Source organism: Acomys minous (genome assembly GCF_964271855.1).
Source record: "Acomys minous genome assembly, chromosome: 9".
In the NCBI taxonomy this organism is placed as follows: domain Eukaryota; kingdom Metazoa; phylum Chordata; class Mammalia; order Rodentia; family Muridae; genus Acomys; species Acomys minous.
In genome coordinates this window covers 77944267-77970943 of record NC_140490.1, presented here as the reverse complement: position 1 = coordinate 77970943, position 26677 = coordinate 77944267, and the positions used below count along the sequence as shown (strand labels likewise).

The following is a 26677-nucleotide window of genomic DNA, read 5'->3' as shown; positions in this document are numbered from 1 at the left end:
TGCCAGCCTGTGGTGGCTTGAGCACCAAGAGAGAGATGCAGTCTCAAGCCTAGGCCTTTGGGCATAAAGAGCCAGTAGATGCTGTTGTGGGGACACAAGGTCTCAACACCTGAAAGTGTGGAGAAATCTGGTCCTTTAGGGCTTGTGGAATTCACCTTCCATAACTCTCCTTCACCATCTACAACTCTCCTCTGCTGTCTGCCTTGTTTCATCTTCCTAAGAGACGTTGACAATATGGCAGGTCTGAGGGTCAAACAAACATGAGGAACGATTAGCCCAAATCAAAGCCAAATGAGCAGAGAACTCATGAGAACTGGCTGCCTGGTTTCCTCTTTGGTTTGAACTCACTTTCATCTAGATCTTGAAGAAAACAAAGTATTGATTTCTATTAAGAAAAGAAAATAGTCCTGCGAGTTCCTTCCTGCTGTGAACATCGGGTCTCTGCCCTCTGGCTTCAGACCACCTCCCTCGTGCCAGGGCCCCAAAACGGCAAACCGCGAACGAGCCTCCGCCCAAGAAACTCAAACGCTCTCCTGCCCCGAAGCTGGAGAACGCATCGGCCTCTCCTGTCCTGTCGGAAGGAGAAAAAAAAAAAAAACAGCAAGAAGCAATTGAACATATTGATGAAGTACAAAATGAAATAGACAGACTTAATGAACAAGCCAGTGAGGAAATTTTGAATGTAGAACAAAAATATAACAAACTCCACCAACCGTTTTTTCAAAAGAGGACAGAATTGATCGCCAAAGTCCCAAATTTTGGGGTAACAACATTTGTCAACCATCCACAAATGTCCGCACTGCTTGGGGAGGAGGATGAAGAGGCTCTGCATTATTTGACCAGAGTGGAAGTGACAGAATTTGAAGACATTAAATCAGGTTACAGAATAGATTTTTATTTTGATGAAAATCCTTACTTTGAAAATAAAGTTCTCTCCAAAGAATTTCTTCTGAATGAGAGTGGTGACCCATCTTCAAAGTCCACTGAAATCAAATGGAAATCTGGAAAGGATTTGACAAAGTGCTCAAGTCAAACGCAGAATAAGGCCAGCAGGAAGCAGCAGCACGAAGAGCCAGAGAGCTTCTTCACTTGGTTCACCGACCACTCTGACGCGGGTGCCAAGAGTTAGGAGAGGTCATCAAAGACGACATTTGGCCAAATCCCTTGCAGTACTATTTGGTTCCTGATATGGATGAGGATGAAGAAGGAAAGGCAGAAGATGATGATGATGACGAAGAGGAAGAAGGGTTGGAAGATATTGATGAAGAAGGGGATGAGGATGAAGGTGAAGAAGATGAAGATAATGATGAAGGGGAGGAAGGAGAGGAGGACAAAGGGGAGGAAGGAGAGGAGGATAAAGGCAAGGATGACTAGCACAGAAGACCGATGGATTCCAACCTTCTTTTTTATTTTCTTTTTATTTTTTTAATTTTCTCCAGTCCCTGGGAGCAAGTTGCAGTCATTTCCCTCCCCCTCTTGTGCTCAGTTGCCCTGTTTCGAGGTCTCTCTTAACACCATGGTTCTCAACTTATTTGGGGGAAAATACCTTGAGCAAAATATAACAGGAAAAGGATCTCCATTTTTCTGTCCTAAATTCATTTTATCCTTTCGTGTCTCAAAAACTGTGGATTCAATATCAATACCGTGCTTGGTGGGGAAAAAAGAGAAGCCCTTCAGTTCTCTTGGCTCTGCTGGAGGGTGTTAGGCCCCTGTGTAGTACTGAATAGAATTCTAGCTTTTTTTCCTTTCTCTGTATATTGGGCTCAGAGATTACACTGTGTCTCTATGTGAATACAGACAGTTAGCATTTACCAACATGTATCTGTCTATTTTCTCTTGTTTAATAAAAAGAAAAAGAAAAAAGGAGGTATATAGAAGGTCAGCAAAGGGTGGGTTTGAGGTGCCTGAGGGGGGATTAAGTGGGCATTTTGAAAACATGGCTTCTCCTTTGGCATGTTTAATTGTGATGTTGAACAGACATCCTTGCAGTTTAAGGTGACATTTTTAAATAAAATTCTCTCCAAATGAAAAAAAAAGAAAAAAGAAAATAGAACCGGGCTCAGTGGTGCACGTCTGTAATCCCAGCACTTAGGGAGGCAGAGGCAGGTGGATCTCTCTAAGTTCTGGGCCATCCTAGTCTACAAAGCAAGTCCAGGGCAGCCAAGGCTATACAAAGAAACCCTGTCTCGAAAAACAAAACAAAACAAAACCAAAAAAAAAAAAAAAAAAAAAGGAGGGAGAAGAAAGAAAGAAAACAGAAATGTGTCTACACCCTTACCTCACTGGGACCCTGCAACCTGCTGCCATGCATTATTGCTGAAAGGGGCCTTTGGAAAGTGCTTCGTCTTCTCTAGGTTACGCCATTTAAGAAGCAGCCTCTCTACACACCTCCCCAGAATGCCTTTTCTCATATGTCATGCCACTGTGCTTCACAGGTACCCTCTCCATCCCACGGCAGGAGGCAAAACTGTCTTCTTAAAATAGTTGGCATCCTCAGGAAGACGCGCATATCATGCATGCCAGGCTTCCTCTGTTGCTGCCCTTCTAGTCTCAGAATTACTTCTTTGCTCTGCCATCCTCGTGCCTGGCAACTGTTGTCCCCATGTCGCTGCTCATTTCAAAAGCCATAGCTCAGGCAAGTGCAAGGGACATGCACAGGGCCTAAAACAGCAGCAGCTGTAGCTGCTTCAGGGCTTCTGCGGGTAATCAAGAAACTAAGTGCAAATTCAGGATTTGGCAATTCTAGGGATACTAGACAGAGGGCAGAGAGAACTGGAGCTTCAGGGAGAATCTTCGGGAGCTATCCATGGGATATGCAAACCCAGTGACTTTGTCCCATGAAGCATGGCAGGTCATCCTGCTTTCCACTTTAGGCAGGCTCTGAGCAGGGGGAGTGCTTGTTCTCATAACATCTGGCTTTCCTCGATAAATGTATTGTATACCATATACCGCAATTTACCCTGGGATTTGGTTGGATTCATCACAGGTTAAATAGCATCATTCACTGGACTCGGGAAAAGATCGGCACGTCCAGGGAATTGTGGGAATTTATGCTGGATCTGGGAGGGGGGGGGTTGTCACATTTCTTCCAAAGTGTTCTGCCCTAGGTCTAGAGGACAGTGGTACTCAAAATCTCCAGGGGAACCAGGCCTCTTTGTCATCTTGGAAAGCTAAAACAGTACCTAGGGACGACCAAAGATGGGAAGAGAGGGGACGTTATGGCTTGTTCTCCTCCATCACTGTACGCCACTGTGTTGCTTCATGGTTGTTGTTGTTGGCTCAGTCACTACAGCACAGACTCAGGCCAGACTGCCTAGGTTCAAGTCTCAGCTCACTGACTTATAATCCCATGGGCCTCAGTTAGTGTGCTGCTTTTTTGGTTTGTTTGTTTATTTGTTTGTTTTGAGACAGGATTTCTATGTGTAGCCTTGCCTGTCCTGGACTCTTTGTAGACCAGGCTGGCCTCAAACTCACAGAGATCCACCTGCCTCTGCTTCCCGAGTGCTGGGATTACAGGTGTGTGCCATCGCGCCTGACTTGATCTTTAATATTTTTAAACTTCTCTGTGTAAGAGTTATGGCTCTGTCACTTGAAAACTTAAAAAGCTCAATTTCTGAACTAGTCTAAGGGAACATAAAGGGTTTTGTGGCTTTTATACCTGTAATTGTGTGCACTTAGCTCCAAGTATGGTTGGATCCCAGCTCTGTCTCCCTCCATTTCTTCTCTGGACTCACATAATTGCTTCTTCCATGTTCTACCGAAGGGAAAGATGGCCACCACCAGCCTCATGTTTCTACTCTTCTGGCTTGCCTTTCTATCTAGAAATGTTCTCCTCTGGTCATGGCTATGGCAGTCAGTATGAATATAAGAATCTTGTTTAGCCAGGATCAAGCGTCTTAACCCTGAAATCTAGGGGTGAGAGTGGGAGAGTTGGGAGAGGAGATGGAGATTGACATGGGTGCTTCCTGCCAAGCTCCCCACACCTGGAGAATCAGATCTCCGTTGAGAAGACTGAGCCTAATAAGAAGTGGCCTGGAGGCTGAGTCACTGCAGTCTGGATGAGCACTTGAAGCTGACTGGGAATGGGCCAGGTCAGTTAGCAGGGCCCTGTGGTACGAGTTGCAGAAGACAAGGCTCTATTATAAAGATCTAAACATCAAATTGCTTGTCTCTTGTTTCTTTATTGGCCCAGAAGGCTTTATTATCTTTCAGATGTGTCTAGGTCTCCTAGGGAACCATTCCACTATGACACCAGGCTCTATGCCCAGAAATCCCACTTGGCAATTTTAAAATCTGAGTTCTGGAGTTTCTATCAAGATGGCAGGTGAAAAGTTATCCTTATATACCAGGGTCCACAAGTGAAGACCACCAACTAAGCTGACATCTGGGTGCACATCTTACTCATACCTATGGGGTATCCATCCTACCAAGTATCCAGGGTGCCTTCAAATAATAGATCCCCGCCCGCAGTTAATTCTGCTTGTTTATTTTAATGTTCTTTAAAGATTTATTTATTTATTTATTTACTATGTACATAGTGTTCTGTGTGCATGTATGCCTGCACACCAGAAGAGGCATCAGCGCACATTATAGATGGTTGTGGGTCACCATGTGGGTGCTGAGAATTGAACTGAGGACCTCTGGAAGAGCAGCCAGTGCTCTTGACTGCTGAGCCATCTCTCCAACCTCCTGTTTAAATGTTTTTAATCAAAATAGAAATGCATTGCTTCCTCCTCCAGCCCTTTCCCCTCCATCCCTTCCCAGTCCCCGTCCTTTGAACTCCTCCCATGCCCTTACTCTCAAGTTGATAAAAAGATTTCTTTTGTATGTGTGCATGTCTATGTGTGCCTATTCCACCTGTGCACAAGTACTGCAAAGGCCAGAAGAGGGCATCAGTGGCCCTAGACCTGGAATTGGAGAGAGTTGTGAACTGCCTGATACTGGATTAAAGCCAGAGAAGGCTTTTTGGTGACAGGTTTCCAGCAGACAGACAAATGTAGTTGCCAGATGCCACCTCTGCAGGTTCTCTACACACTCCCACATCACTCAGTGGCAGGGATGTGGGGTATCCACCAGAGAAGACAAGTCAGACATGTGTTTAAGCCAATACAAAATCTGTATTAGGCAGTCTGTGACTACACTGGGTGTTCTGACCGAAGTGTAGCCCCAAGCATTTCTCAGAGTGGCCTTTTAAGCACAAAATCCATGCCCTGGGTTGGCAATCTTCAGTTAGCAAGAACAGTTAGCCAGAAGCAGAACTACAGAAAACCAAAAATCAAGGTTAGTACATTTTGAGACTCCTGGAACTATGAACTTTGATGGATTAGGTCCCTGTTTTCATCTTGGCAGGTGCTGCTGTCTACTTTCTGAACTTTATGGCCTGCATGGTACTTCTGTCATGGAGCAACTCATGCTAAGGTCTGGGGACCTGTTATAATAGTGAGCTGTCCTATAACCTTAAATGACCTTGGCAATAACAATAATGAAAATGGAGCATTGTCCTTCACCTTTTGCTAATTTCCATGGCCCAGTGCAGGATCAGCCTGTTAGACCATCCTTCTTCCTACCTTTTTGCTCATGTACAGACACTTCTTCAAACTTAAACTTTGCCACTCACACACTCACCCCACCCCCACAGAACTCCAAAAACATTTTCTGGTAATGGCCACTCTTCAGGCAAGTTTGTGTGAGTATGCTGATGAGGTAGCATTACCCAGACATGGCACAACTCCATCCATGTCTCAGAGGTAACTATCTCCTGGGCCTCTCTGCTTCCTGCCAGTTCTTCACCAGTGGCGTCTTTCTTTTCTCTGCGCAGAGTAATTGGCACACCTTATTCCTCTGATTGGCATCCTCGCACCTAAATCACTCCCATACTTTCATCTTCCTTCAGCTTCAAAGGACTCTTCTTTGGGATTCTTCCTGCTTAGGGATCAGGAGAGAGGGGCTTTTGACAGCTACCCTTTCTGTGTTAATGTCCTTTCATTGTAACAATATATATGAAATAAGTAATTTGAAAGAGAAGAGGTTAATTGTGGCTTATGTTTTCACGGGCTTCTGTTCATAGTCTTTTGGCCCTGTGACCTATCTCTAAACAGAACACTGTGATGGTTCATCACCAAGGAAACTGGCCTCTGGGCATGCCTGTGGGGGGTTTTCCTGAATGTGTTAAGGTGAGACGATATGCCAAATGTGGGTGGCACCATCTGCTGACCAGGGTCCTGGACTATATGAACTGGAAAACAGGGCTGAGCACTTCCATGAGCTGACTGGATGCGATGTGACCGGCTGCTTCAAGTTCCTGTTGCCTTGACTTCCACACCACAAGGGACTGTACCTTAGAACTGTGAAGCAGAATAAACCCTTTCTCCCTTATGTTGTTTTTGTCATCATATTCTGTTTAAGAACTGGGAAACTAAAGCAAATGCTATAGGGGGCGGAAAGCATATAGTGGCTCAGGGTGGGTCACACTATTGAACCAGCAAGGAGAGAGAAAGGACTCCAGACTCCTTCAAGGACTTACCCCCAAGATCTAACTTTCTCACTACATCTGTGCTGGCTAGATTTATATCAAGTTGACATATGCTGCAGTTATTTTGATTGAAAAAATGCCTCCATAGGGTCAGGCTGTGGGCAAACCCATAGAGTATTTCTTAATTGGTAATTGATGATGGAGGAGGGCCCAGCCCTTTATGGATGGTGCCACTCTGGCCTGATGATCTGGGATTCTATAAGAACTCAGGCTGAGAAAGCCAGGAGGAACAAGCCAGTAAGCACTGCCCTTCCCTCCATGGCCTCCAGGTTTGTCTTCCTGTCCTGACTTCCTTTGATGATTAACAGTGATAATAGAAGTATAAGCCTAATAAATGCTTTCCTTCTTTGGTCGTGGAGTTTCATCATAGCAATAGTAACCCTGACTAGGACAACATCCCTTCTCCTAACACTGCTTCCACCTTCCAATGGCCCTATAGGCTGGCAGTCAAGACTTAAGCCTATGAGTTATAGGGGATAGTAAAGTTTCATCCCACCGTACCTCCTTCACCCCTACGCACAAACTCCAACAGAGGACACTCAGATATTCTCTTTAGACACAACTGCCTCCAGGCTGAGTTCACACATTGGATGTGTTCTTCTTCCCAAAGTAAAGCTAACCCAGACCCTGAAAGGAGGTTGGAAGTTGTGTCTTCTGGGAGGTCTATGAGGTAGTGTGCCTCTGGAGCCTTCCCTGGGAGGCAATGAATATGTTAATGGAATACTTAGATCCTTTGACGGATCTATGTAGTGTGGGTACTTAACTATGCAGTCTGGATGCTCAAAGCCTTGGGGACAGGAGAGGATGGGAATGTAGGAAAATGCACCTGGAAGTGCAATAGGCATTCTTAGGGCCTTTTAAGACAAGAGACAAAGGCAGACTTGAAGAGGAACCTGAAAGGAATAGACAGCTATGTCTCCCTGGTCACTCTCAATTGTGAACCCCTTTGTGGACAGACCCACCCTCTACCATCCCCACTAGCATTCTTGAGGACAGTTATACCTACCATTAGAGGCAAATTAAGCTGGCATACCACCATGAAGAGTCTTCTGACACAGTATGGAGTTCCATGACCCAACACGGAATGAATAATCAAAGTCAAATGAGGGTGGGGGGATACAAGTGATGAGCAGGGGTCTTTATTAGAGAGTGCCCACAGAGTTCAAATTGTCAGAGACTGCAGATGCTGCCTCTTGGTGATGCCTCACTGTCCTCCCTTGCATTAGCCCCATTCTAGGTGCAACGGCTTCTAAACATGTGGCTAGCGTTACCGTCTCGCCAGCAAGAACGACGCTGCACACACAAACAGGATCCTTCTGCAGTAAAGCTTTAATGCATCTTGAGAGGGAGAGCATAAGCTTACACAAGTAAAATGGAGACCCCAAACAGCAGAAACCCATCCCTTATATAGGAAACTGTCCTCCGCTTAGGATGTGTCAGTCCCTGATTGGCTGTTGCTCATCGGGCGAGATGACGCCACGGGAGAGGCAGAGCACAAGTGGAAAATCCCTTCGCACATGCGCAGATTAGTTGTTTGTCAGCATGGGACACAGGATGTCAGCGCCATCTTGTAATGGCGAATGTGAGCGCGGCTTCCCACATAAACACAGCCTGATATCTGAGAACCCCATTTAGTCTTGCTCCCCGCCTGCTTCTGATGTCATGCTTCTGAGTCTCTTATATCTTTGTGGGAATTCTCTCTTGCCTTGAGTGACCCCAAAACCAGAAAGATCTAAGGCTTTTGAAAGGAACAACAAAATACTATTTCACATGGCAGTTAACATGTGTGTTTTAGATTCTAATATGTGTTTAAATTTCAAGATGTTCTGAAACATTCCATCACTAAGATACTAATGCAATGACTTTGTAGTGGCCGCTGTCCTCTCATGTGCTCGTGTCTCAGGGCCCCAGCTCCCATCTGGCACCCCATCAGACCAGTATAACTATCTGTTTGGGCTTAAAACCCTCAGTTATCTTTATATTTACATACATAAATAAGAGCCTGAGTTTAACAATAAAGAGAAATCCTGTTTTCAGTGGCATCAATATATTTATCAATATATTTCAGGCAGGAGTTGATTCATAAAAGAAGACATATTTGTAATTCATTTTTAAGTCTTGAGACTTTACTGCTGTGGCCACGTCTCTGTTGAGGGAGGGACATACTTTTTCCAGAGTGCTGGAGTTAACAGTCCTCTCTCTCTCTCTCTCTCTCTCTCTCTCTCTCTCTATATATATATATATATATATATATATATATATATACATATATATATATATAGATAGATAGATATAGATATAGATATAGATATAGATATATAGATATAGACATATAAAATTAATTTATTCATATTACATCTCAATTGTTAGCCCATCCCTTGTATCCCCCCATTCCTCCCTCTCTCTCTCTCATTTTCTCCTTACTCCCCTCCCCTATGACTGTGACTGAGGAGGACTTCCTCCCTCTGTATATGCTCACAGGGTATCAAGTCTCTTCTTGGTAGCCTGCTATCCTTCCTCTGAGTGCCGCCAGGCCTCCCCATCAAGGAGACGTGGTCAAATATGGAGCACCAGAGTTCATGTGAAAATCAGTCCTCGCTCTCCACTCAGCTGTGGAGAATGTCTTGTCCATTGGCTAGATCTGGGCCAGTGTTTGGTATTTACTGCATGTATTGTCCTTGGCTGGTGCCATAGTTTGAGCAGGACCCCTGGGCCCAGATCCACCTATCATAATGTTCTTCTTGTAGGTTTCTAGGACCGTCTGGATCCTTCTATTTCCCCATTCTCACATGTTTCTCTCACCTAGAGTCCCTATAGGATGTTCTCCCATCTGTCCCACTTTCCTGCTAAGTGAAGACATTCATGGGACATGCCCCTTGGGTTAATGTCCAGATATAAGTGAGTATATACCATTTGAGTCTTTCTGCTTCTGGGCTATCTCACTCATTGCGATCATTTCTAGTTCAATCCGTTTGTCCACAAATTTCGGGAATTCCTTGTTTTTATTAGCTGAGTAGTATTCCATAGTGTAAATGTACCTGTTTGCAGATGATATGCTAGTGTATATAAGTGACCCCAAAATTCCACCAGTCTTCTTTCTCATCTCCTGGAAGTGTTAACCAGACAGACCTTTGTTTAACGGTGTCTCTGAAGCATTGTGCTCTGACAGCTTGCTTGATGGATGTTCCTGTCAGGGTACCCCTAGTGCAGGGTGGAGGACAGCATCTCCTCACCTATCAGCTCTGTAAATCAGACGAGTTAAAATGAGTATGAAGGGAGGCACAGCGAGTCTGTTCTCATTTTAGTATGCTTTGTAGATTAGAATCTTCACAGTGTGCTTCAAGAAAAAGAGAAAGACGCTTTAGTGGTGCTTTGCTTTAAAGAACTAGTATTGATTTATTCTGTGAAAGGCTGCTCATAAGCAAGACATCTAGAAGAGTAAGAAGTACATGCATGAGCCTGCCCTCTGTGCTGGGGCATGAGAAATGGGGTATGATGTGCAGTGAGGGAAATGGTAGGAGACATACCAACACTACAGGGCAATAAGCGAAGGGAGAAGAGAAGGCAGGGTCAAGCAGAGGTACCAGAAGAGAAGGCACCCTTTGTGCACCCACAGAAGATGGGTTTTCCTGGGTCCAGGACATTTCCTTGCAAATCTCCTGCTTGTTTACCTTCTAGCTCCTTGGAGTGAGCTTGATGCTAGCAAGTGGGACTCATTCAGTTTTGTATCCACAGGTCCTCACCACTACACTCATAACAAGAACCTGGTGTATGACCTATGAAAGAAAGAAAGAAAGAAAGAAAGAAAGAAAGAAAGAAAGAAAGAAAGAAAGAAAGGGTGGATGAATAGGTGGATGGATGGATTAAGGCACAATAGGAAGATAATTACAGTAATTTTTCATGAAGAAAGTACTGCACAGTCTGCTGATAATGATGAAGACAATTCACCGAGATTACGATATATAAAGGGGCATTATGGGTAAGTAAACTTCAGAAATAAGCACTGGATCTTGATGGGCATGGCAGCACAAGCCCATAATCTTAGTACCTGGGAGACCAAGGCAGGAAGGGGACAGATTCCAAGCAAAGCCTGGGTTATGCAACCAGTCAACCAATAAAGTATGGGATAATAAATATCATTCTAAGCTAAGAAAACAAAATCCCTACACTTCAAACTGAGGCGCTCAGGTATGTTTATGGAGCCCTTCACTGGGAAGGTAAGTAGTAACTTTGCTCTGCCCAGCTTCAGGTGAGTAAGCATTCAAACATTCACAGACTTGGCCATTTCCGCCTTTCCTGATTGCCATTGGCCTGCCTAAGGACTAGGAGGCCATTTTAGGTCCAGCACAGAGGTGGTCCCACCATGTCCTCATCGCTTAGGTTTCATGGTCTCACCTTCTCTTGAGAACATTAAATAACAACACTTATACCTCCAGTGCTAAGCAAAAGCAAGAATAAAAAGTGAGATGCTGTCAGAGAAGCTGGCAGGGGGTAAAAATAGCCAAAAAGGAAGATAAATGCAGTCAAATATTTTTCATTTGCTTTGCCCTAACATTTTTACTACATCCCTTTGCAGAGTGACAGCAGCTGCTGGTTGCAGGAAGCTGCTGGCTGCTACTGATAAACAAATGACAGTGTCCTCTGAATGGGTCTGTTGTATACTACCCGAAGCAGATTGCTGATTAATTCTTTTTTTTTCCTGCCCATCCCATTTGGCCACTGAAAAAAAATTGGCTGGTGTGGACTTATTTCCTTTTAACCAAATCCTTTTGGTTCTTTGAAAACTTTCCAAGTGAGAAAATAAACCCTCCTGCTCAGCTTGAGTCAGGTGCTCAGAACACAAGGTAAACAATAGTGCCATGAGCCTGAGGCTGTTGCGGGCTTCACTCAGCTCCAGAGTAGTTAACCCTCAGCCGGCCCAGAATCTTAGAGAACTGCTCCAGGCTTTTCATTTGGCGTGCCTTTGTTGGGACCCATGCAAAGCTGATGGACACTATGCACTGGACAGTGGAGGATGATCTGAATGGCAGAGTGCTTCTCCCAACCCATCTGTGTTGGGTTCTCTCCTTGCTGATTGGTTAGTTGTGTGAACTTCACCACCTTTATCTCTAATAGTAGTTCATGGTTTCATTTTCTTTCCCCCTGAGCAATTCAGTATGTCTGATGCATCCATCTGTCTATTGCAATTTTAAAATGATGTAACAGTTATTTAAAGTTCCTGTTTTCTGAGAAAAGTGATGCATATGTAAGTGAGAAAGGGCTAGTGCTCATCAATAAACACCATTTGTGTTATCCTCCTCACAGTTCATGACACTGGGATTATTATTAACAGTCTCCGTTTTAAAGAAGAGGCACTGTGTATAAACTGCCTAAAATCCCATAGCATGAAAAATAGCAGTCGAGATTTTAACCTCAGGCCTGTCTGCCCAGAAGTGGGGCCCCTAATCAGGCCTGACAGGTGAGTGGTGCTGGACTTGGCATCCTCTGGGCTCACCCACGCTGTAATTTTGGACCCCAGCCTTTCCTAACTGCTTTAGGCTTAGGTTTCTAGCACACCACCCAAGCCCATGCCTTGAATGGAAGCCAAGCTCTTATCAGCAGGTTACTGTAAGTTTGAGGTTCAGTTGTCCAAGAGTTCCCGGAGTGACAAACCTTACCACTAACCCTGCTGGAGAAGAGACTGGGACTCTCTAAGAAGAATGCCAGCCTGGGAATTGCTGAGTTAGGTTTAATCTTGCTTAGACACCTGCTATGCATCTTAAATACTCATCCAAAGTCTCAGGATTCATTCATTCTTGCTGCGGTTGGGGCTGGAGAAACCAGGACAGGATTATTAACAAAATGACTCAGCGAGAAGGAAAGGTACAGTTCACCTGAAAAACTGAAGTGCTGGGGTCCTGCAATGGACACAGGTTTCTGTCTAACTGTGATTTGGGTCATTCTTCTCACATTCCTTCCAGTACCTGAAGTATTCCTTTGGAGTTGTTGAAGTGGGTTTGGGTGAGGAGTGCTATGTGACTAAAGAGCAAGTGGGGCAGAAAAGGCCAGAAATCATTTCAAGTGAGTCCATGCAGAGCTGAAAGCAAGAGCAAGGCTTCTCTTGGCCAGAGATGGATAGGTAGATGTGTGAATGGGACCATTCCTCATAACTTGGAGGGCGGATAGAATTAACTTTAGAGCAGGTGATTGGCTGGTCCTCTGGGGAAGCAGCTTCCTCGGCTTTTGGGGAGCCTTGGTGATGGTTAGTGAGAGGCCTGAGCATGTTAGGAACTTTAAGGGTCTCAGAATCTTGGAGTTAGAAAGATAGCTCCATGGCTAAGAGCATGTACTGCCCTTGCAGAGGAGCCGAATTTGGCTCCGAACACCCACATTGGGCAGTTCATAACTACCTACCACTCCAGTGTGTGTGTGTGTGTGTGTGTGTGTGTGTGTGTGTGTGTGTGTGTGTGTGTATGAGAGAGACAGTAAGAGAGAGAGAGAAAGAGAGAAAAAATTAAAGAGAAAGAAAGAAAGGAAGGAAGGAAGGAAGGAAGGAAGGACGGAAGGAAGGAAGAAAGAAATTCTTGTTTGCCTGGGATTTGACAAATGGGCTAGACTAGTTGGCCAGTGCCCCTAAGGATCTGCCTGTCTCTGTCGCTCTAGCACTGAAATGCACATTCTACCATGAGAGGCTATTTTTAAAATGTAGGGAAGTGCAATTCAGGTTCTAGTGCCAGCATGACTGGCACTTTACCTGCTACGCTGTCTCTTGGACCCTCCCTCTTCTGCTGAGGGCCACTTGCTAGAAGTCAGTGTTTGGGCTAGCAGGAGGAGAGGAGGGAGCCATGCTGAGGCAGGGAATGATCCAGCCTCTGCTGCCCTTGACTGACTTATCTGCCAAGGCATGCTCTTGTGCCTGTTCTGGTTTTCTTTTCTACTAGCCTGAGGTGCTCATGCACCTGATCCCCATGTCATATCTCCTCAGGAAGTTCATTCCCGATTCTTGACCTGTCTGAATCCCTTTAGGCCACTGTAACAAAATGCCACAGACTGGGTAACTTGTAAGCAAACAGAGAGCTGCTCCTCACTTCCTGTTTGCTGGGGCTGGGAAGTCCAAGACTGAGGCAGCAGAAGAACTGCTCCTTACTAAGGGTGCCTTCTGCATCCTCACCTCTCTGAAATGAGTTTCCTCATGCTAAGTAAAATCCAGATTTAGGAGCTTTATAAATACTTGGCTTTTTGAGACCTGACTTTAGCTACTTGCCAGGATATGACCTTTCCACTCAACTCAGCTTGGATGGGTAAAGATTTTGTTTTTCTCCTCCATTTTTCCTATATTAGACAAAGGGAATGGAAAAGATTTCTCTGACATTGTAGTGTCAGAAAATCAAGCTCCCCACTGTCATTAAGGAAATGGGTGGTTTCTGTTTGGATTCTACTGGTAAAGACACTAGGGTACGTTTTTCCAGATGAGGGTATGTTAGTGAATAAAGTTAGATTAAAACTGGAAATTGAGGGAAAATATGAGGCAGGTTGAGATTAAAGGAAAAGTGATTTCAGAATTTAGACTAAATATCTAAAAATGGATTTTGAAAAAGTTGCCTGAAAAATGGGAATCCCATTTAATTCTCATGTGGCACCTGAATTCCAACACTACACCAGCTATATAAATATAAATAACTTTGTAAATATTAAGTACTTGCTATATTCCAGACACAGCACTACGTACTTTAGATGAGCTTGTAATTTACTAGAATCATACCCATATATGTGCCACATTCAGCATGCACTCCTATCTTTCTCTATGTACATCTCCCTGTTAATGAGGTTGGTGATGTAAAACCTAGACTCGCTCAAAGGTACCTGTAAAAAGTTTCACCACAGAGGAATAATAGCTCCAAATTTGAAATCTAGATGTGAGGTAGGAAGTTCTTTGCTTCTTCTCTTGATGCTAGCAGGTTAGACGCAATGTGTATGTTTGCTACAGAGAATTCAAAATTTCAGTGTTGATTACCACATTAGTGAGGCAGAGACAGCAGTTTCATGTCCTCTGGAGTTAGGTGATGATGGCATGACCTGAAAGCCTATTGGCTTTCCTAACTGAAAAAGTACTTCAGCCCTTCCTGGATCATAAGCACCCTTCCCCTGTATTGCAGCCTTTTCTGCTTTGGCTATCTGGAGGCCTTTCTTCACTGCACTTGTATGTGCCATTAACAGAAAAAGAAGCTTAAAGAGGGTGGTCAGGACACTGACGTCTACCAATAGTTTAGTATTAAAGCCAGATTTGTTTGTTTAAATTGGAAACTTTATTTGTGCAGGCCACCAAATAGGATGCATGCATGGTCATGACAAATAGACAGAAATACGCAGCTCAACATCAAATAGTACTTTAGTTTAAATGAAAGAAAATCTCTTTAATGTTATGACAACATACTCCCAAGGAATCTCTTCTTCAATTAGTCATACATTTCAATAAAATAAAGGATTATGAATTTAAGTGTAAATCAGCTTGTGAGTTCTTAAAAATAAAACTCCAACTCTGTTAATCCAAGCCAGTTAAAGCATTGTAACTAGATTTCCAAGAAAGCGCAAAGGAAATGAGGTAGTCAGTGACCTTTTTTGCTTAACCAGTCAAAAACAATGGTTACTACAGTACAACAGGCAAGCAGTCCAGTTGACTCGTCTAGGACAGGGTCCTAAGTTGCAAATTGTACTCAACACTTATCATTAGTACATCACATTGTGGTCCATGATGTGGCTTTATGTCAAGACATACCACCATTTGTTACAGAAACACATAGATAACCACTGTTTTTAAATATATATGTACATATGTACATAGTAAAGGGCCAGGTATACTTGCAAATACAAAAAAAAGGTCCAGGGGAGGAATTTATAGGAAGTAGTTTGGGGTGCACTGGGTCACATGGGGCTCTCCATGATGAGATGCTGGACCAAACTGAAGAGAAAAATATTTTAAAGGGCTGTCTAATTCCATGGTAGCAGCCTGGTTTCTGGAACAAGAGCAGTAATTGGGTACACTATAAATGGTAACCCCATTCTGATCATGGCACCATTTATATCATTCCATTGCAAACGGGAGAGCATGACACACCAGTGTGAGATCCTTGGCATAATTAAGTGTTTCAGAAATATCTTGTCCAAATGTGTAGCTAGTACCACATGGTGAAAAGCCCCATTCACCATTGTCCTCTGGGTCTGACCATAAGAGATCACATACTGGGCCCTCATGAGGAACTTCTTGTAAATGATCCAGAGCTCTCACATGATCCACTGTATCTATGGGTGGAGAGAAGCCACCATGGAGGCAGAATATCTGTCTACTGAATCTGTAAGTGAAAGACAATGAAAGAGGTCTGTAAAGTTTTCCCGTACACTGGCATTTCCATACTTCCATAGACACTCATCAGAAAATCCGTATACTTGTGTGATCTGCCGTCTTTCATAGTTTCCTGGCAGTATTGTAATGTGCTCTGGATAGTGCACCTTTAATGCTACTAGAAGAGCCACAGCCTCCACAGAATAATAACCTGGGCCTACACAGTCACTCATGAATAGGTAGTTTGTGTCTGGAGATTTCCCACCAATTCTGAAGAGTTCCATAAGGTCACAAAATTGAACATGTGCATCTCCACAGAATGCAAACCTTTTGTACATTTCTTTGGTAATCTTAAAAATTAATTTATTCAGATTACAACTCAATTGTTCTCCCATCACTTGTATCCTCCTGTTCTTCCCTCCCTTCCACTCTCCCCTAGGTCCATGATCAAAGGTGATCTCCTCCCCCACTTTGTGGTGACAGGCTATCAAATCTCATCTTAGCAGCCTGCCTATTCTTTCTTTGAGTGCCACCAGGGCTCTCCACCAAAGGTAGGTCATCAAATATGGGGCACCAGAGTTCATGTCAGAGTTAGTCCCTGCTCTCCACATAACTGTGGAGAATGTCCTGTCTATTGCCTAGATCAGAGTAGGGGTTTTGTGTTTATTACTTGTATTGTCCTTTGTTAGTGCAATATTTTGAGTAGTCACCCCTGGGCCCTGATCCATCCATTATGATCTTCTTCTTTCTAAGATGCTCTGGTTTCTAAGATGCTCTGGATCCTTCTATTACCACATCTCCTATATTTCTCTCACCTAGAGTCCCAAGAGGATGTCCTCACAACTGGTCCAATCTCCTGGTAAGTGAAAACTTTCATGGGACATGCCTTTTGGGCTAGTGAGTATATACCATGTAAGTCTTTCTGCTTCTGGGTTAACTTGCTCAGTATGATCGTTTCTAATTCCATCCATTTGTCCATAAATTTCAAGATTTCCTTGGTGTTTTATAGCTGGGTAGTATACCATAGTGTAAATGTACCACAATTTCATTATCCATTCTTCAACTGAGGGCCATTTTGGCTGTTTCCATGTTCTACTGTTATGAATAAGGCTGCTATGAACATGGTTGAGCATATGTCCCTGTTGTGTGGTGGAGCATTTTCTGGGTATATTCCTAGGAGTGGAATAGCTGGGTCTGGATGAAGCCCTATTTCCAGTTGTCTGAGAAAATGTTACATTGATTTCCAAAGTGGTTGTACAGGTTTGCACTCCCACCAGCAGTGAAGGAGTTCCCCTTTCTCCACATCCTTGCCAGCATGTACTGTCATTTGAGTTTTTTATCTTAGCCATTCTGATAAGTGTAAGATAGAATCTCAGAGTTGTTTTGGTTTGCATTTCTCTGATAACAAAAGATGTTGAGCATGTATTTAAGTGTTTCTCAGCCATTTGATATTCCTTTGTTGAGAATTCTCTTTTTAATTCTGAACCCCATTTCTTAATTGAGTTATTTGGTTTGGTGGTGTTTAATTTCCTGAGTTCTTTATATATTTTGGATGTTAGACCTTTGTCAGATGTAGAGTTGGTGAAGATCTTTTCCCAGTCTGTACGCTGTCACTGTGTTCTTTTGACAGTGTTTCCTGCCTTACAGAAGCTTCTCAGCCTCATGAGGTCCCACTGTGAATTGTTGACCTTGAGGCCTGGGCTATTAGAGTTTTGTTCAGGAAGTTGTCTCCTGTGCCAATGTGTTCCAGGCTCTTCCCTACTTTTTCTTCTGACTGATTTAGTTTCTCTGGTTTTATGTTGGGGTCCTTAATGCACTTGGACTTGAGTTTTGTGCATGGTGACAAATATGTGTCTAATTGTATTTTTCTACATGTAGAAATCCAGTCACACCAGCACCATTTGTTGAATCCTGTACTTGAGTTAAACACTGTTTTTCTCATGTAGGCATAATTCAAAACTTTAAATTTAGAAAATAATTATAGAAAGTCGACATGATAACCAATTTGGTTTATAATCACTCAAAATCTACTAGTCAGGATGCTAAGATTTCAGTTTACTTCATGATCATTCCTATGACCACCTTCCAACTGCTTTACTTTTAAAATTGACATACCTGTACCTCCTGGGTCCCCTCCCCCCTAGTTACTATCTTTGGAGTCTTTTGTTAGCATTTGTCACACTGAACACACAGAAAATAATCATGTTACATAGGAAGTAGATTTTGGCCTCTAAAGCACTTCTTATATGTCTAACTTCTGTCCTGTGCCACGTACCTAAACTGCATTTGGGAGTCTCAGTAAGAAAAAAAAAATTGGAAAAGATGTGTGTTTTTAAAATATAAAGTAAAAAGTGCAGATTTTCTGTGTACTTATAGAAGGGAAAATAGTAGACCAGAGGAAGAATTAGCCCATATTGGTGGATGGTAATTGCTCCAAAATATGTGACAATGTGGTGGTGATTACAAAGAGGTCTCTGAAATTAAGAACCTCTGTGACACACTGGCCACATTACATACAACAAAAGTTCAGGAAGGGCCATGTGACCCTATGTTATGTGTTAAAAGAACGTAGGTGCTGCTCTCTGTGAGGAGTCCTTAAGTGATTACATAGCAAAGCCTCAGCTGCCCATCATCATGTTTCTGGACAAAGACTTTGTAAGACCATGTTGAACACTAAAGAAGAAGTCTGACCCGTAGTTGCACTTGCTCTCAACAGCAAGTGTGCTTGCCATGGAGCAGTTTATTAAATATCTCACAAGCAATTCCTCTTGGTGTAATTTTCATGGGTCAAGTTCGTAGCTGATTTCCTGCCTTGTTGATGAGCTATTGAGCCTGTGACACACAAATCCACATTGGAGGCCTTTGCTCTGGTAGGATTTAATTTCAGTTATGGGTGAAAGTTACAGCGGAAGCAGTAGCTATATTGGTTTCTGTCTCCAAACACTGAAAGACTCCATGGGGAAAAAAATAGAACAACCCCGGATTTCAAGAATGATATTGTATCCTCAGAGTATGATAAGCAGAAAAGAGGAATGTGATTATCCATTTTTCCATTAAAAACCGTGGTTAGTATCAAAATTATTAGGAAGAGTGAACATTACTGAATTATAATTAACTAGAAACAATTTTACATTAATTAGTATTAAGCAGTTTGAGGAACTTTGCAGTGACCAGTAGAAACAGGGTAAATGTTTGGAAGCTTTAAATAAAAGGGCCAATTTCTTGAGGCAGTAAGTTAAGCTTCAGATTAACAACTGTATGTCATTTTCTTTTTCTGTGTGGCCCTGGCTGGCTTCTAACCTGAGCTGTTCCTACATCTGCCTTCCATGTTTACTTTTGGGTGTGCAGATACATGCTACAGTGCTTGCCTAGGCTTCACAAATTGCACTAGGCCCAGTGTGGTGAATTTAAGATTTGATCATCAACTTTACATTCCCTAGTTACCATTTAAGAAGCCAGCATTTGGAGTTCTATACCTGACATTCATAGGTCTAATTTTTACAAAGGCCTATTTTTTATTGTATGGTGTGTGTTGAGCTGAGAAACATATGTTTACTTGCTGGTATTTGCCTCTAATCTAACAGTTTATGTCTTAAACATTTAATGAGCTGAACTTTACACCTAGGAGTGAAGCATGGCATTCCTGTGAGCATTTTCTCACGAAGAACACAGATAGAGCAAGAGAGTCCAGTCCTCACTCTATGTATGCTCAAGGGAGCATGGGTCCATGCATTTAAGTCTCTTGACTTAGGACCATTCTTGCTAAGAATTAAAGTTGTAACCAAAAAGATAAGAAGAATAAATTTCTGTACTTCTTTTTAAAATAAAATAAAGTCAGAGGACATGTCCTCTGACTCAGTTTGTCCTGTTTTGCTCCAGTATCCTCTAGAGTATGTTTATCCCAGAAAGAAATTCATATTCTTTCCCGACACTCCCTAGAGTCTGCTCTTTGGTTCCTAATCCCAATGCATTAAATCCAAACTTCCCTTCTCTCTGTGCCAGTCAGTAGAGTTCAGACACACACATGGGGGAGAGCTGGGAAGGATTAGGGCCTAAGGTGAATTATTCAGTTGAATATTCCTCTGATTCTGCAATCTATATTTTCTGTGCACATAATACTTTTCAATTAAAATTTGCGTAAGTACTTCCTTTGTAACATCCAAGGAGGCGTACTCTCACCAAACCTCTGTGAGAAATGTTCATCATTCACTGTCTAGGATGGGGAAGAGATGCAGGGCATGAAGTCTTAGATCTTCATTCCTTTTGTCTTCAGATTCCTGATGTTTCCTTACTTGACGTTGTCTAATTGCTGGTGAAAATCTTTAGATCTACATCAATAAAAATTACTATGAGTCTAGTGTCTGAGAGGACATTGGTTATTTGTACTAAAATAATATATTTTTCATTTAACAGTGAATATGGACCAACTTCTTGACTCAAGACCATTAATTGCCACAGTGTTCTGAGGAAGGGACAACTGCAGCAGGTGTCTGAGCCCCATCTGGGTCAGTCTGCTTAACTAGCTGCCCCATAGTTCTGTTTGCTCATTACAGACATGGATCCCTGTAAGCATATATTACCTTTTTCTTCATTTATTGTTACAATATTCTTTTGACAACACTTTTTATGATGCTGGGAGGATTTGTTAGAATTTGGTTTAAATCCTGACTGTACAGAAACAAGTTAATTCCTTAAAAAAAGACGCAAACCACCAAACCTGAACTAAGAAAAGCATCTGAATTGATGCTCCAAGTTTTTTGTAATTAACTGAGGAAATTCTATCTGCAAAATATCTCCTCTGTTTTCTATTTTCTAGTATTTGAATTCTATTCAATATATTGTATAGATTAAAAGTATTTGCTAATGTTGGAGTGTACATATTCTTTTGTAATGATAAATATTCATAATTTGATGCCTAGATATTCATGTTTTGCTCATGACTTTCAGTTCTTTGCACGTTGCAATATTCAAGAAAAAGATTATAACATTTAAATGGCTGTTTTAAGAAGCTCATTTTGTTTCCACATTGTTGTCTAAATTCACTTCGCTCTTCTCCTTAAACCATGGACATAATCGATCACTTCTCCCTAAGACAGGGCTGTTTATGTAACATCATATCCCAGAGGAAAGGAGTCAGCCATTTCTAAGCATATTTTATAAAAGTTTCAGCTATGTGTCTCACGGTCATATAAAATTATGAGATTTTAATCCAATTTCTTAAAGTACCTATCAAGTAGCTTTCATACATAATCTGTATTTTAAGTGTCTATAACTAATCTGATAGCACTAAGAAATTCTAATTTCTTTTATGTTTGTGTATTTGAGTATTAAATATCATGAACAAATTCAAATCACAGAAAACTCTATGCAGCTTCATGTTTGTCTTTATAGGTTCCTATTGATCAAAAACAACATGTGGATTACAAGCTTTATTTTACCTTAGAGTTGCAGTCAGCATGAAGAGATGTTAATGCATATGAAAATCTCTCTCTCTCTCTCTCTCTCTCTCTCACACACACACACACACACACACACACACAAGAAAGGAAGACATAAGACATGTGGAATACCATCAAAAATACAATGGCATAGATGAGGGAGACACATACAAAGTCAATAACATGGATAGTGTCTTCAACATAATCGTTGAAAAGACTCCCCCACTAAGGAAAGGCACAGTTATACAAAAACAAAATGAACACAGAGCACCAAATAGACAGGACCAGAAAAGAAAACCCTCAAGGCATATTAAAACACCAAGTATACACAACAAAGAAAGTTAATGAAAGGCATAAGAAAAAATCCAAGTCACATATGAAGGAAAATCTATAAGAATAACAGCTTTTTTTTTTTCAGTGAACACTGAAATCCAGCACAGCCTGGAGCAATGCAGGCTATAACAACAAACCTAAATTAATACACGCAGCAAAGCTATGGTGATTGAAGGAGAATAAAAAAACATTCTATGACGTAAACAGCCTAAACAAATTATAATCAACAAACTAAACTCTATAAAGAAAATAAAGGAAGCATTTCTCCCTGAAAAGGGTATTGAGCATTGCAGAGAAAGACTGTAGAAAGAAATACCAAGTCTTAATTACTAAAACACAAACTGAAAGACCCCCGAAGGGAGACCCTCACTTAAGCCTCGGGATGGCGTGCACCCAAAGATATACAAACGACCGTCTTGCTGTAAACACACGAGGTAGTTTATTGGCAGAGCTCCGGGTTGACACGTATGTTACGCAGGAGACAGAGGGGTCAACCCCGAAGCCCAGGGGTTTGGGGTTTATATGGGCAAGGGTCGGGGGCAGTGGGAAGTTTTGGCGCGGCCACACACAATTGGTTGTTTTAAACATTTGAACATCAGCAAATTGCGTAGGCAGATCTGGGGTAAGCTCAGACTTAATCATATGGGAACAGTCCTTGGTTCCTGTTTTTCTTGAAACCCGAGGGTAGATGTTTTATCTGAGCTGACAACAAATCTGGTTAAACTCAAACCTGGAACATTGTGTGCGGGCCTCAAAGAGGATTAAGCAAACACCATAAAATTGGATGAAGGGTCTTGGCTCATTACTCACTTGATCATGTCCGGTACCTGTTTCTCTCAGGAATTTGTCCTTGTGTATCCTCCCTATCTTTTATGGCCAGCCAGTCCCTGGAACACTCAGTAGGCCTTTGTCTCTTATCTCCGCATTCTTTGTGACTTATCATCTGGGACCTTGGGCTAACATACCTGTCGACCTGCACTTATGAGTTAGAGAGCTCTGCTGTTCTGGTTGCTTTAATGCTAATTAAAAATTTTCCCTTTCAAAACTACATTGAGAAGAAGAAAAACATCAAAAGTCAACAGGATTACTTATTACTAACATGCACATTTCAATAATTTTAAATATCAATGGCCTTAATTCTAACATCAAAGGACTCAGACTGAATGAGAGGCTCAAGAAGCAAAGGGCCAGGGAAGGAGGGTGGTGGCACTTGTGTATAAATCTCAGTGCTCAGGTAGGACCACCGTAAGCTGCAGTCAGCCTACAGTGATGGCTCAAAAGAGAGAAACCAGCCTGGGTGTCAGGAGACGAGAGAGGGTGAGAGATGGCTGGAGGCTGCCGAGCAGAGAAGGCTACTGTTAAGCTGGCCATGTAGGAAGCAAACAAGGGGCCGAATTCCTGTGCCTCACAATTCCCGTGTCACCTTCTGGGCTGCCTGAAGTTCTCCTGATTCCTTGAGGCAGAACTGGTTTCTTTGACAGCCCCTATGAGGTCAGCTGAATGTGAACAAAGGTGACTTTCTGAGGAAGACATTTCAGAGAAAAAATGGGCAGGTGCTTGAGATCCACAAAGAAACCAGTTCTGGTACCTGGAGAAGGGATGGAATTGTGAGAACTGGACAAGGGCTGGCTTCCCTGAGCAGAAGCCTCCACCCACGTCCCCACCCCCACCCTTTGCTTAATCAGCTAAAAGTCAACTTCCAATGGGGGGGGAGGGTTGCTCACTTCCCTAAGATCCAAACAAAAGCTCTCCTTATCAGATTAGGGCCAGGTTCCCCTTCATCCCCTTACCCAATTGTGTGGGAGACCAGCAGTGTAACAGCTACAGCAGATAAAAACTTTAAGAGCCCCCCTGAAGACTTGCTTCCTCTATACCCCTTACCCAAGTACATAATGCCAAGGCTGGGAAAGTCCCGCTTGCAGTTTCTGCATTTATAAACCATGTATTCTAAGGAGTCAAGGCCGCCCACCTTCCTCAGCCTCTGGGGAACAGACTGTCCTTGCTCCAGAGCATGATAAATAAAAGACCCTGTGAACATTGCATCTGACTGGTCGCTGGTAGTCTGTGGAGATTTTGTGACTTGGGGATTTCAGAATATTGTAAAGTAAATGACATAAATATTAATTTTTTCTCATGAATGCATCTTCCCCAGAAGGGGAAATAAAATTCACCTTGGAAGAGGATGGAGAGAGAAGCAGGTGGAAGAGAGGCTGGGAAGGGGGACTATGGTGGGGACCAGGTGCAGGGAAGTCAGGGGTGGGAGGTGAGAGGGCTGGAGAGAAGGAAAACCAAGGTGGGGGAGGGGACGTCACTGGAACAAGATGGCGCTTGGTCTGGTGCCATGTGTTCTAATGCTAACACATTTAGCGCTAAGATCTGGCCCCTGCTGTGATGGGCACATTATCAAGTACTCCTGTCCTTGTTGTGTGACCTCTGCTCCACCTAATTTAAAGCTGGTTGGGATTTGGCAGAAAGAGTAGGGGTGGAGTTTTGAGGCTGAGAGGCCAGAAGTCAGAGAGGAAGAAGAAGGTGCAGGAGAGGAGGCGATGGACGATTCCAGAGAAGGGCTTGGAGGAGAGGATAAAATGATAACGGGATAACAGAGTCGTTACTATGTACCCTTTTGTGCTTAATTTTGAATGGCTCGTAGTCTCAGTGTTTGGTTATTTGGAGAAATTAATGATTAATGAATAAAATAAGGTTTTGCTAAATGTATGACAATATTAATTTTTAATATTCATCAACAAATGGCGTCCAGTGAATTTAATGTTATCCACACCCTTAATATTCAGATCTAAACATTAAAAAGTTCTGAATGGAAACTTCTAACACTCTCCAGGGCCAAAGTCAATATAGGAAAGGGAGGAGAGGGAGGTTCAACTACAGCCGAGGTCTAATCTAATTCTCTGGGGCATTTCGCTCTTGCCTGCCCAGGAAATTTTCAAAGGGGGAGTCAAACTCTAACTGCTAGGAAAACTCCTGCTGTGCTGTGTTTCTTAGCAACTTAGATTCTCAGAGCCCAATGGCTCTGGACTTGTAAACAAGCCACCCCCACTCTAACAAGGCTAAAAGGAACACTGGGAGGCCGGTTAAACAAAAGCTTACCTAAGGGAAAAAGCCAGATTGGGGGAGGATTTGGAAAGTGGTAAAATAATTTTAAATTACAGGTGGGGGGCGAAACCTCGACTCTTCTCAGTGACCTTAAAAACAAGAAGTTTGGTCAGACATGGCACAGATCGGGTCATTTGGTTTTGTTTGTTTTATTTTGCACAAACGTTTATTGGGGGCGGAGGCATCAGTCCTTGGCGGTTGCCTGCCTCCAGGCGGCCTGATCGCCTTTCCTCTGGGACCGGTTCTTGCTGAACCCCAGCACTCGCTGATGCACAGAGCGCATTTTAGCGGACCTGCTCCTCACTTGCTGCGCGGGCCCCTGGAGCAGTCAAGGACATCGTGAACTACCTGCCGTCGCCTCCTACCTGCGAATGGAGCACTGGTGGAGAAATGCAGGAACGCCCTCAGGCAGTTTGTTGGGCCCAAAATAGGCTTCAAAGAGGATGGGGTCAGCGAGGCAAGCCTGGTGAGCAGTGTCAGTGTCACCAAGTCCCTCCTCCCTCCCCAGGACCCCAAAGCCAGCACCAAAATCTCCACCCCACCTACTCTAACCCCTCCACTCCTGCGGCCGGTGAAGCTGGAGTTGCCGCTGGATGAAGGCAGAGGCCGAGGATGAGGATGTTTCTGACATCTGCATCGTCAAGGTGGAGTCTAAAGTGGCAAACTGGCTCAAACCCCCAGGACGCCTAGTAGCGGGTCTGGGTATTGGGGCTTCTGTGCGCAGCCACCTGGGGGAGCTAACCCAGAGCAGTGTGGCCCCCAACACTGTAGCCCCGCCTCAAGGTGTGGTGAAGGCCTGCTGCAGCCTGTAAGAGGCCGCAAAGGCGAAGGCCTGTTTGTTGATCCCAGGAGGCAGGGCTAGTGTGGGGGCCACTTCGGGACTTGTGGAAGCAGCGGCAGGCGGCTGGGGCTGCCCGGGCGTGGGCGGGGAGGCAGTCTGGTGGCAGGGTGCGGCTGGGAACACCTGCCTGGGCCTTCTCAAGTGGAAACCCCTTAAAGAACATCAAGTGCACCAAAGTGTGTATCAGGTTGTGGAGAAGCTGGTCTTCCACATTCGAGCGCAACGTTTAGTCTAAATGTGCCTGCACTATGGCAAACAGTTCAACCACAGCAGCAGCAACCTCAACCGCCATGTGAACGTCCATCGCTGCGTCAAGGCGCACTCGTGTGGCATCTGCGGCAAGTGTTTCATTCAGAAGTCCACGCTGCACGTTCTCCTCAACCTGCACTCAGAGCGCAGCCCTGCGGATGTTCCTACCGTGATGTGCGCTTCGGCCACAGGCCGGGCGGCACCTCAAGGAGCAGTATGGCGAAACCACAGTTGAGAACGTGCTGGAGGCAGGTGTCGGGGAGATCCTTATCCGCTGAAGGGCGGGAGGCTGCGCGCGCGGAGGGGCGGTTCTGGGCCCAGCAGAAGTCGGGGGCTGGTTTTGGATCAGGCGTACATTGTAAGCAGGAGGATTGGAGAGAAGACCTTGCCTCAAAGAGTAGGAGAAAAAGATGCAGTCGGAGACAGGGTTTACGATGGTGAGGGACTGTGGGGTCCCAAAGAAAGATTTCTTTTTGTAGAGGTGCACGAACAATGTGGAGGGAGGGGAAAATGCAAAGGCTGAAAGAACTTTGAAGACTAGCTTTTCCTGGCTAAAGCTGCCTTTGGGGAGGCAGGGTGCGGTGGGAGCTGGGGGATTGGCAGGGTGCAGTTTACTTGTATTAGAATAGCTCACAGCGGGAGAGGGTGGTAGGGCAAACAAGTGCAAAGTCTTTGAGGAGGCGGCTCTTGCATGCTGGGGAAGTGGGGCAGTAGGTACGTAATTCACCGGAAATGAAAGAACGGGGTGGGCAACCTGGGTAGGTAATGAGACATGGGCGTACAGTAGCAAGAACAGTGAATGGGGGGGGGGCAGGGCACACGTGAAAAAGGACACTAGGAGGGCTGTTGGGAGG

The 26677-nt window shown here is 43.8% G+C and overlaps 3 pseudogenes across 3 annotated transcripts; 2 read left to right on the top strand and 1 right to left on the bottom strand.

The window, feature by feature from the left end:
- The first annotated feature begins 430 nt into the window (after positions 1-430).
- Positions 431-1817, top strand: LOC311605896 (protein SET-like; annotated as a pseudogene). Its single transcript has one exon. The product of its transcript is annotated as a protein SET-like (transcript).
- Positions 1818-15335: 13518 nt separating this feature from the next.
- On the bottom strand, positions 15336-16459 carry LOC311604761 (serine/threonine-protein phosphatase 2A catalytic subunit beta isoform-like; annotated as a pseudogene). Its single transcript has one exon. The product of its transcript is annotated as a serine/threonine-protein phosphatase 2A catalytic subunit beta isoform-like (transcript).
- Positions 16460-23943: 7484 nt separating this feature from the next.
- Positions 23944-26137, top strand: LOC311605895 (zinc finger and BTB domain-containing protein 12-like; annotated as a pseudogene). Its single transcript has 2 exons — positions 23944-23953; positions 25062-26137. The product of its transcript is annotated as a zinc finger and BTB domain-containing protein 12-like (transcript).
- The last annotated feature ends 540 nt before the right edge of the window (positions 26138-26677 follow it).